The sequence below is a fragment of the Eurosta solidaginis genome, chromosome 1 (assembly GCF_040869045.1).
Source record: "Eurosta solidaginis isolate ZX-2024a chromosome 1, ASM4086904v1, whole genome shotgun sequence".
In the NCBI taxonomy this organism is placed as follows: domain Eukaryota; kingdom Metazoa; phylum Arthropoda; class Insecta; order Diptera; family Tephritidae; genus Eurosta; species Eurosta solidaginis.
This window is the reverse complement of record NC_090319.1, coordinates 43,442,760-43,455,505: the sequence shown is the minus strand read 5'-3', so window position 1 is coordinate 43,455,505 and position 12,746 is coordinate 43,442,760. Positions and strand designations below refer to the sequence as shown.

The window sequence follows — 12,746 nt, the reverse complement described above, 5'->3', positions numbered from 1 at the left end:
TGAATCTATGGGATGATCGACGCGTTGTACTTTAATACTGCGTATGATTACGGTGGCCACCTGTGCACGGTTTAAAAAAAATTTCTGTGTTCATGTGATGAGTTTTTTGAACTATGTATTTCTTTCTTTATATTTGCCTCGAACAGTGGCGTACAAAATGTGTTCCCGTAAGAACTTGCATTATTTGTAAGCATCACTATAAAATACTACCACTATTGGATGAATGAGAGCCGAAAAATGCTTAGCCAGTTTTTTGATATAATAAAAGTAAGCCCCAAACTAAAATTAAAAGGTAAAATAAAGGAAAAACTTAAAAAGAGATAATGACGATGAAGGAGGAAAGAAAGACGAAAATGACTTCAAGGGGTTGATAAGCGCAATACAAAGCTTTATAGATTCAAAGTTCCGCAACCCAACCTACCCTACGCGACGGCAATCCTGTTGCAAATATGAAAATATCATACACATATTTATCAGGCGAAGCTTTGGCGACCCCAAGTTCCTCATGGAACTAGTGGGTGGGGAGGGCGGGATGGCCTAGGTTTAATGTGGTTATATTAATCGTTCCCTTTGTTATCGGAACGTACCGGATCTATATCCGGCAAACAACTATCAACATCGATAACACTCCCCAAAGCCTTCGGGGAGTGTCTTTATCGTTAAAACAACAACAACAACAGTTGAGTACGATGAAAAACAATTAAAACAACATCGACACCAGGAACCCAAAGAACCGAAGGAGGTTGAATGGCCATTTTAACTATAGAAACACCGACAAGAAAAAGAAAAAAGTTTTAAAGGAAAAAAGGAATCGGAAATTAATACGAATAAGGAGTAAGATAAGAATAATGACGAAAAAGAAAAGGAAACAAAAAAAGAAAAGTGAAAAAAATAAAGGTAAAAGCAAATAAAGAGTTAAAAAAGAATAGCAAAAGAAGAAGGAAAGGGAAAAGGAAATAAAAAATGAATATTAAAGAGAAAATGGAAACAAAAATAAAACTAAAAGTGAAATAAGATTTAAATACAAAATTAAAAAAAATAAATTAAATTAAAATTAAAACTAATTTAAAACTATAACTAACATTAAAAATATAGTACTCAAATCCGAATTAAAAGTAAAATAAAAATAAACATTGAAACTAAAACAAAAACTAAAATTAAAGTTAAAATCAAAATAAAAATTAAAGTTAGAATAAATTTATTTTAATACTAAAAGTAAAACTAAAATTTGCATTGTAATTATTGTTAAAATTTAAAGTAAAATTAAAATTAAATCTAAAACTAAAACTAAAGTTAGAATTAAATCTAAAATTAAAATTAAAGTCAAAATTAAAATTAAAATTAGAGTTGAAATTAAATTTAAAATTAATATTAAAATTAAAATTAAGACAACACCTAAAACTAGAACTAAAATTAAGATTAAAGTTAAAATTAAATTATAATTAAAATTAAAATTTAGTTATGATTTTAATTAAAATCAAAATTAAAACGAAAATTAAAAAAAAAATGGAAAGGGAAAGCGAAAAGATGGGATTGAAAAAAGTAGTACAAGGAAACGGAAAATAGATAAAGAAAAAGAAAAACAAAGAGAAAAATTAGAAAGGAAAAGGGAGGGATGAAAATTAGTAGGAAACGCGAACGAAAAAGAAAAGGCCAAAGTAAAGGAGAAATGAAAGGGAAGAGCAGAAAAAAAATAAGCGAAGAAAGAATAATTGCGAATTCCTTTTTACGTTGGATGATGACGATGAAGAATAAAAAAAACCTCAACAACCAGAGTATCGACAATTAAGACGTGCGAAATGGGCGATGGTTAAAAGCAAGAATAGTAACAAAAAAGCAACTGTTGCGACCAACGACCGTAACAGCAACAACCACAAAAAAACAGAAACAACTAGATATAAGAAAAGCTACAAAAAAAATCTTGACTAAAAAACTAAACAGCAAAAGCCCCCTAATATTCACGGGAACAAAAACAAACACCATATGTTATATGGCCTACAATTTCAATAGCACCTTCAACACAGAGTGTGGTTTTTTAAAAAGAATTTAGTCTGGGATCATATACGTATGTTTATTAATAATGCTTATCTCCAAAAGAGCGTTGTGTGTGCCTTATTCTTATTGTTGAAAGAAGAATCGGTCGGTCCCTTTTTTCGGATTAATGGTCACCGTAGTCACATTTAGATATCTATAACTCCAAAGGTAAGTAGAAAAGTAACATCATGAAATTGAGGTCACAAACCTCTAGTTAAATTTACGTACATACGTATATGTACATATGTACTCATATATGTACTGTACTGCATGCAAGTTATACATATGTATATGTATACATATCAACGATCGCTTATTGGTAATAAGAATAATATTTTTTTCACAGGTAAGAAAATATCACAAGTATTTTCTTGTACAGGGTGATTCCAAATTTTGTACAAATATTTGGCTCACTTATTTTTGAACCAAAAATAAAATATGAGGGAAAACTTGAAGAGAATAGAACGTTCGTAACCCAAAGATACAAATATGGGAAGTTGTTATACTCAGCTGAGCAGAGCTCAGAGAGTGTATTAATTTTGTTCGCAAAACGGTAATCCGTAACCGCATAAACTAATCGAGATAGATATAGACTTCAAAATGATCTGGGGGGAAAAAGAAATTCATTTAGCCATCGCCGTCCGTTTGTCCGTTAACACGATAACTTGAGTAGGTTTTAAGGTATCTTGATGAAATTTGGTATGCAAGTTCCTGGGTACTCATCTCAGATCGCTATTTAAAATGGACGAAATCGGACCATAACCACGCCCACTTTTTCGATATCGAAAATTTCGAAAAACCGAAAAAGTACGATAATTCAATACCAAAGACGGATAAAGCGATGAATGTTGGTAAATGGGTTGACCTTATGACGCAGAATAGAAAATTAGTAAAATTTGGGACAATGGGCGTGGCATGGCCCACTTTTAAAAAAAGGTAATTTAAAAGTTTTGCAAGCTGTAATTTGGCAGTCGTTGAAGATATCATGATGAAATTTGGCAGGAACGTTACTCCTATTACTATATGTGTGCTAAATAAAAATTAGTAAAACTGGAAGACGAACACGCCCACTTTTTAACAAAAAAAAATTTTTTAAGTCGAATTTTAACAAAAAATGTAATATCTCTACAGTTTATAGGTAAATTATGTCAAAATTCAACTCCAGTAATGATATGGTGCCACAAAATACAAAATAAAGAAAATGTTAAAATGGGCGTGGCTCCGCCCTTTTTCATTTAATTTTTCTAGAATACTTTTAATGCCATAAGTCGAACGAAAATTTACGAATCCTTGCGAAATTTGGTAGGGGCATAGATTCTATGACGATAACTGTTTTCTGTGAAAATGGGCGAAATCGGTTGTAGCTACGCCCAGTTTTTATACACAGTCGAACGTCTGTCGATAACTGTTTTCTGTGAAAATGGGCGAAATCGGTTGTAGCTACGCCCAGTTTTTATACACAGTCGAACGTCTGTCTTCAGCTCGGCCGCTAACACGATAACTTGAGCAAAAATCGATACATCTTTATTGAACTTATTTCGCATACTCACCTGAACTCACTTTATCTTGGTATAAAAAATGGCCGAAATCCGACTATGACCACGCCCACTTTCTCGATATCGAAAATTACGAAAAATTACAAAATGCCATAATTCTATACCAAATATGAAAAAGGGATGAAACATCGTAATTGGATTGGTTTATTGACGCAAAATATAACTTTAGAAAAAACTTTGTGAAATGTGTGTGACACCTACCATATTAAGTAGAAGATAAAATAATTAAAAACAAATTTTAAGTTTAACGGTTTCATTGAAAACAATACTTACATGAAGTAATAATAATACTAAAAGATAAAAAATAATGAGGTAGGTCCTAGGTACTAGTCATCACACTCCTCATCAATCTAGGGTGTTGATCGGACAATTAAATAAAAGTGTTGGGCGTGTGAAATTTCTAAAAATGTGAGGCGTAGCATAACCTGATTAAGGTTCAGTTGGTCTTATATATGATTATCAATAGAAGTTTGACCCGTCCAACGCTTTTATTTAATTGTCTGATCAACGCCTAATAATGATGAGGAGTGTGATGACTAGTGCATATGACCTACCTAATTATTTTCTATCTTTTAGTATTACAATCTAAGTCCTCAATACATAATCCTTCCAAAGACTTTACTCGACTCTGCGCCACGTATGCTTGTCCCTCCTCCAACTCCAAAATATTTTGATGTCACTTCTACCGGACTGTATGTAATATTTGTTCCAAATATGAGCCAAATCGCGCTTCATAGATCGCTTCCCATTCACGTATGTATTATGTGTTCCAAATATGGACCTAATCGGACCACAAATACAATTTTTGTGAATATCTCGATCCTTGCGCCACTTTGCGCCGATTTTTTTTTTATTATTGCATTGTCATCGGATTTTGAACTACATTCCAAATTTCAAGCTTGTAGCTTATCGGAAAGTTACTTAAATTTCAATTACAAAATTCGTTCACAACGGCCGTGCATGCGGTGGTGCGGCCTGCCTGTCAAGTCAAGCTAAATAAAACCGTTTAAAAATGAAAAAGTTCTGCAGGGCGAAATCAAAAGCCCTTGGAATCTTGGCAGGAATATTGTTCGTGTTATTACATAAATTAGCGGTACCCGACAGATGATGTTCTGGGTCACCCATTCTAGAGTCACCCCTGCTCCACCTATATGGCGATATCTCGAAAGTCGTCCACCTATAGAACTAAGGCCCACTCCCTTTTAAAATACTCATTAACAACTTTCATTTGATACCTATATCGTACAAACACATTCTAGAGTTACCAGTGGTCCACTTTTATGGCGATGTCCCGAAATGGCGTCCACCTATAGAACTCTTTAATACCTTCCATTTGATACCCATGTCATACAAACACATTCCAGGGTTACCCTATGTTCATTTGCCTACATGGTGATTTTCCCTTATTTTGTTTCCAAAGCTCTCAGCTGAGTATGTAGTGTTCGGTTACACCCGAACTTAGCCTTCCTTACTTGTTAAATATAAATTTGTAAGATAAGACCTTCTTTAAACAAGTTCTGACATTTTAACAACGATAGCTGATAAAGAACCTAATGTGCGTAATCTGTATAAGAAGTTTTTTTTGCCTTTGTATGTATGTAAAGTCTATCTGAGAAAACATATGCTACTCACTCATATGTTCATGCATTCCATTTAACTGTCAAAATTAAATGTGTATTGTACACAAAGAAACAGAAGAGCCATTTATAAATGTGAAAGCAAAAAATAAAAGGAACCATCTTAAAAATATCACTTCGGGAAGATATAAATATGAAACAGGATCCTGTGACAGCTGTTATACGGCATTGTAAAGGATATCAACAAATATTTTTTTTTACTTTTAGATGTACGTACATACGTACATATAAACACAGTATGCACATATTGTTCAAGATTGTTAATCATCGCAAACTGGTTGAGAAGATAAACGATTAAGTGAAAAAAACCATAAATCCTAACTTATGTGCGTATGTGGGTGCGGTTAACCTTTATATCAGGCATGCTTAACGAACGAAACGATATCATTTCGTTACGATAATCAACGCTAATAAACGAAACGAAGTCATTTCGTTTCGTTTATTAACGTTAAGAACGTCAAATTAACGTTAATTTGACGATCTTAACGTTAATAAACGAAACGAAGTGACTTCGTTTCGTTTATTAGCGTTGATTATCGTAACGAAATGATATCGTTTCGTTCGCTAAGCATGCCTGCTTTATATATACCCAATAAACATTCTAGTTGTATATCAATTTGAGGAGTAACTTTAATATCAAAGTTTATTTCACAAAAGCAATTATTAGCTGTCTCAGACTTAAAGGATTTCGAATTAGTTCCTTTTCTCAAACCCTTCTCAAACGCGACCGCAACGAAACGGAATCGAGGAGGAGAAGGCCGAATTTGCAAACCTATTTTTACATTTCCCAACATATTTGTATAAATTAAGGTGTTCAACTCGAAAGTAAATATTTTAGAACCAATGATCGAAATATCTGTCTCAAATGTTTATCAAATAGGAAAAAAGTTGAAAATGAGTTTGAGAAAGGGTTTAGTTTCCAAAACCAAGTTGTGATTTAACAGTTTCTTAACTTTTGAGAATTTCCCGTTGTTTATTGAGTAGGTATAATTACCCTATACGCATTTTTAACTCTGACAAAAGTAATGTCATTCTTTCCAGGACATCGCCATAGTATGAAATCGTAGCAACAACAAAACATCCCAAAACCAATGTGGGCTTGAGTCACTTTAGAGTTAGAGCATACTTCTGCAATCTCAAGCGTTATTTCTTAACCATAGCTTTACTTGAGAACTATAGCGTTATCCCCAAAAAAGGGGCGCTTTTTAATATCGCAAATAATATTGTTTCTCAAGTAGAGAAAAGGATAGTTCTCAACTTGTACTCAAATGTAAGATTCCAATACTAAGATTCAATTGGTTGTATAGACCAAACTTCTCAAAGGGTTGCCAGCGCAATTTATAGCTTCTCCAACCCAACTATCAACCTAAACTTTGCTTGGCGAATACCGTTTATTCAGCAGGCGAGGCTGCGGCGACCCAAGTTCCTTGTAGAAAGGGTTGGATGGTCTAGAAGGTTCAATGTGGCCATATAAAATCGTTCTCAAGACGGCAGGGCTAATACTTTTATGGTGCTATTTTCTGGAATGTGCTGGAAACATTTATAAATGATAATTAAGCTAACTATCAGTGCTACCAACTTTTTTTTATTTCGGCACAATAAACAACTGTAAGCTATGGAGGCGCCACCTTGGAGAAAGTTTTTATATTCAACTTCAACTCAACTCGATATCTAATGTGGCATATAAGTTGAAGAAATATGTTGGATATAGATTTGAGAACTATAAATTTCACAAATTTCCTCCAAGGTTTTGGAGAATTATTTGAGAATAATGTAGAAAATGAACTCGAGAACTAAAAGTTTCTCAAATTTTATCAAAGGTAGGGAAATAATAAGAAAAGGCTATCCAACAACTTCAGAACTATAAACTTTTCAAATATTTTGGAAAAGTTGGAGAATGATGTGGAATATTACTTGAGAATAAGGATAGGATAAAATAACCTCAAATGCTGTGAAGTGAAGCTTAGGCGCATTCCCTGTAATAGAACTGGAAATTCTCTCTCGTGAGCTCTGTTAAGAAACGAGTTATTCCCATTTTTTCGAAAAGCAAGAGACCTCGACAGACGTTGCTCTCTTCCAAAACGTTTCTCATTTATCATATATCTTAAAACATTTCATCACTTCTCGTATACTGGATGCGTTCGGGACTAGTACCAGGACATCCATGCGACCACTTTTAAACTGTAATCTTTTATTCGAGCATTTCCTATGAGGTGGTCGCCGTCGTGTGGTGGTAGCGTACTCTACCTACCATACCAAAGTCCCAGGAGAAAGATTTTCTAATCGGGGTCACCCCTAGGAAGTGATTTGACACAATTTCACTCTACTCCGACGGTTCTAAAATGGACTATGGTGTGGGAGCAGTTGTCTTCTGTGTACATCTTGAGGTGTCGCTGTCAGTCCGTCTACCTAGTTTTGCTAATATCTTCCAAGCGGAAGTTGAGCGCGCAAAAAGGGCGAGTACGCGAGTGCATTTATTCAGACGAGTGCATTTATTCAGACAGCATGACGCCTAACTCCGCTATCACTTCGCCTGAGGTAAGTAGCAGCTGCAAGAGGTCGCTTCAAGCCGCAGCTAACTTCACTAACATAATTCTTGTAAGATAACATCGAGAGCAACGAGAAGCTTGACGAGCTTGCAAAGGCGGGGAAGTGCTGGAGGCAGCGGATGCGGTCCAGATGCATCATTCACTTACATCAATCAAAAGAAACATAGCAGACTCAAGGAATTAGCAATCTCCCACTGGTACTCCTCGGACACCAGCAAGATAACCAAGCAAACCTGGCCGAACTACAATAGTAAGAGAGCAGAGGACCTACTAAATGGGTCAAGGGAAGAAAACTTAAGGATCACTGCCCAAACCACGGAACACTAGCCGGTTGGCCTGCATGCCGAGAGAATGAGGATCCTTTTTAATAGCATTTGCAGGAGTTGAGGTGCAGAGGGCAGCAGAGAAACAGACACGCACTATCTGTGTGAATGCCCAGCTCTAGCACACACTAGGTTTTTAACTATGGGCAATTGTATACTGTCGGAACTTAAGAAAGTAGCTAAATGTTCTGTAAAAGATAAAGAAGAAGAAAAAGCATATTTATCGTCACACCCAAAACGTTCATGATTGTTGGGTTTAAAGTGGAATCGGTACAGAGCCAACAAGTGAAGTGACAAAAGGATGAACAAATTATAAATGGAAAATGCCCAAAGAGCAAAAAATATACAAAAGTCCATAAACTAAAATGGTATAAAAATGTGTAAGTATATATACAAATGTTGAAACGCTGATGGCACGAAAATAAAAGACGATACGGATTTACCTACTTATAAAGAAATAAAATAAAAGGATAAAGTAGGTATATATTCCATACATAAGTATGTTTGTACATAACAGGAATATGGTGTACACATTGGTACTTATACGATACAACCACGCAAGTGTTAAGCTGTATCAACTTACATATTTACATATGTAAAACCCACTGAAAAATGAAAACCTTATATACGGATTACCGCGGCGTTCCGCACGGGGATGACGAGCCCGATCTCGCAATCGATGATGATGAAATCAATGCCCCCCCACCTGATTATGACGAAGTCAGGATAGCAATAACCAGATGAAAGAACAACAAGGCTACAGTTGCGGATGGATTGTCTGCGAAGCTCTTCAAATACGGCGGCGGCGAGCTGGTAAGGCACATGCATCAACTTCTTTGCAAAATATGGTCGAAGGATTGCATGCCCGACGATTGGAATCTAAGTGTTATTTGCACAGTCCACAAGAAAGGGGATACTGCAAATTGCGCCAACTATCGCCAGTCAGCCTTCTTAATATCGCATATAAGTCGAGAGTATTGTGCAAAAGATTGAAGTCCACCGTGAATCGGCTGATTGTACCTTATCAGTGCATCTGCAGACCTCATAGATCTAACATCGACCCGATTTTCAAAATGCGCCAAGTCTTGGAAAAAACCCGCGAAAAAAGAACACACAGGCATCACCTCTTCGTCGGAGCTGCCTATATGCCGCCATGTCTGAATTTGGTTTTCCCGCAAAACTTATACGGCTGTGCAAAATGACGTTGAGCAACACGATCAGCTCAGTCAGAATTGGGAAAGACCTTTCCGAGCCGTTCGAAACTAAACGAGGTTTCAGACAGGGTGACCCCCTATCGTGCGATTTCTTTAATTTGATATTGGAGAAAATTATACTAGCTGCAGAACTTAACCGCACTGGAACAATATTCTATAAAAGCGTGCAATTGCTGACATATGCTGATAACATTGATATAATGGGCCTGAACACCCGTGCCGTAAGTTCTGCTTACTCCAAACTGGAAAAAGAAGCAGAAGAGATGGGTTTGATGGTGAGTGAGTACAAAACGAGGTACCTGCTGTCATCGAGCAAAGAGTCAGCGCATATGCGCCTTGGCAACCACGCTACTGTTGGCAGCCATAATTTCGAAATAGTAAAATACTTCGTTTATTTGGGAACCAGCATTAACACTAAGAACAACATCAGCTCTGAAATCCAGTGAAGAATCACTCTTGTCAATAAATGCTACTTTGGACTAAGTAGGCAATTGAAAAGTAAAGTCCTCTCTCGGCAAACGAAAATTATGTTCTACAAGTCACTTATCGTACCGTCCTGCTATATGGTGCAGAGGCATGGATCATGATACATCAGATGAAGCAGCCGCTGGGAGTGTTCGAGAGAAAAGTTCTTCGAAAGACTTATGGACCTCTACGCTTTGGTGAGTACCAAAAAAGATTTAGTGATGAACTGTACGAGCTTTATGCAGACATCAACATAGTCCAGCGAATTAAAACGACGCTGGTTAGGCTACGAATGAAAGATGCTCTCCGGCTAAGAAAGTGGTTTTATCGGAACCCGCCGATGGAAGCAGAGGTAGAGGGAGGCCACCACTCCGCTGGAAGGACCAAGTGGAAAATGATTTAAACTCCCTTGGTGTGACCAATTGGCGCCAGTTGGCAGTGCGAGGAAGCGACTGGCGCGCTTTGTTTTGATTAAAAAAATGTTTAATTAAACTATGTATTAACCTTTAAAACAGGACGAAGCAGTTGGATAAAAGAAACAAACGTCATGCTACTCTCTAACCTTCTCATTTTTTTTACGCTCATATAGACCTGCAGCCAATGTTTAAACTAAATTGTATTTATCGTTAATGAGGGAGACGTGTAGAAGGATATGTAAATTGAGCGGTATGAGGGAAAAGAGGTTAAGGGAAAAAGATTTTGAAAGGTGATAGGTGCGAGGCTAAAGACGCCAGTAAGGCCTGGGACGGGGAGAGGGACAGGAAAGGGCAAGGTAGAATCAAATGGAAGGGAGAAATAAAAGTGAGAGGAAGGGGGCGAGGGAGAGAAATATAGAGAGTTAAAGGAGAATAGAGAGGAATAAGGAGAAATTTAGAAGAGGAAAGAATGTGAAAGAAAAGGAAGGGGAAGAGGAGAGTAGGAGTGGGAAATATGTGTACTCACCATATATAACAGCTAAGCCAAATATCTTTTCCATAATAATAAAAATTTTTAGATATTTTTTTTTTCTGTGGATTAACGCACCGGATAATAGCTTGTTATATAGTAAAGCAATAACTTGTCGGTATCGGCTGATACAGGTAAGAAGCTAACGAAGCTCTTCTCAGATAGCCCAAAATTATTTGTGTTTGGTAAAGTTACCTCTTTTGAAGTTTAATTCCAACCCCTGAACGAGCTTTCAAAACATTAGTTTTCTAGACCAGTTGCGCATTCAAGAGCTTCGTAGAGTTTCCGAAAAACTATTCGGCCATCACCTACATGTCTATTGAGCGCAATGACAGATTCAGTAAAGCAAGCAGTCAATCAGTTTTAGGTTGTACGTCAAGCAGTCCACATCTCATGCGTGAGTTCTATGCTCAAACATTCTCAATGTAAACTTATACTACTGCAAAAACAGTTTCGTTTGTATTCGAAGCTCTGCCGGCGTTGTGCAGCACTAGTCTATACTTACGAATAGAACTTCCTGAGTACTTGGTACTCCCTCCTTTTTAGGAGTTCTTGGTTGAGTTGTGTTAAAGTTTGAGGACCTTCCGGCCAAAAACGTATCGTCTGTTGCCATTCGCCGTTGCCAGAAAAGCAAACAGTTGGCCCTCTATACCAAAATAATGAGGATCACTTGAACTACATTGCTGTTTCCAACTGGCATTTGTTATGGCAAAGAAGATTTGATTGGAGCATTTTTTTGCGAGCCTACCCAAATCGTCTAGACGGGCCAGGTTCTTTTCATTTATAAATTAATTAAAACCAGCTCTTACAACCTACAATCGCCTACATAATTTTTTCGTTGCGATAAGTAGAGAGTCGCCAGGTGGAGCACGTAAATGGATGAGTTTTGAATGAAACCGAAGTCTAAATATACATATATACATTATATGTATGTACGGTTATATCTTCAAACAAAGAAGTGTCAATGGCGCCTTGCACTAATGCTGAAAAGGCTATAGAGCTATTGAACTCACAAATGCATAAGTTTGAGCACAGGAAGCTAAAAATGATACATACATACATATGCATGTATGTGTACACAGGCGCAATAAAGTAAGAGCAAGGTTTCAAACCGTTTAAGAAAGAAATATTATGTAGGGGCAATTTAATTCAATTTAGACGTTTTCTGAGCTACAAGACATCGAGGATGAAAACATGGGGCTTGAGAAATTTTTTTACTAAAGTTACTAGGTTCTATTTTCGTAATAGCTTAAGACAACTCTGCTTCATTTCATCACTTTGTAGGATTTGCACATGATCTTAGAAATTCTACAGCCCCGCGCTTCTGTTCACGCCGCTCCTGCTTAGTGAAACATATGCAACTCCTGTCTCCTTTTGATTGCCATCTGCCAAATGGATTTGGACGTCTACCGTTGATTCAGCGACTGCTGAACCTTCCTTTGCCAACTCATCGGCCTTTTCATTACCTTTTATCTCTTTATAACCGGGAACCGAGTATAGATGTATGATCGGCCAGGACACTTCATGACGAAGTACTATGTGAGATTATTGCCTTAATCGCCGCCTTACTATCAATATATATATATTGACGAAACTGCAGCTTAAGCACACTTCGTTCATGGTTATGATTTCCACCTGAACGACGCTGCGGTAATCTGACAGTCTGTAGGATCTACTTATTTCTGAATCGACACTAAAAAGAAGACGCCACCCCTTCCGTTAATTAAGAACCATCGTTAAACACGTGTATAGTATGTTCTGCACCCTTGCGCCAACCCTCCGGTTAAACTCAAAACCTTTTGCGAGCTCAGGCATGAGACCATATATTCCGTTTGTCCGATATTATATGTATACTGCTATGGCCATATAGCATTCACTCAAGCGTTAAGACTTGTTGCAGTTGCTAACGCGATACTTTTGGCCATTCTGTAGGTGCGTGGAATGGCATATAGGGATAAGTTTTAGGATTCTAGTTATGCTATGGATTCATATTATGCGTACCCCCTCTAGTACTTAGTATATA

General features: G+C 36.9%; 1 protein-coding gene across 10 annotated transcripts in view; it reads right to left on the bottom strand.

Annotated features, from left to right (window-relative positions):
- Nucleotides 1–12,746, bottom strand: part of mura (murashka) — a 206,192-nt gene that overhangs the window by 91,185 nt on the left and 102,261 nt on the right. The window lies entirely within an intron of this gene.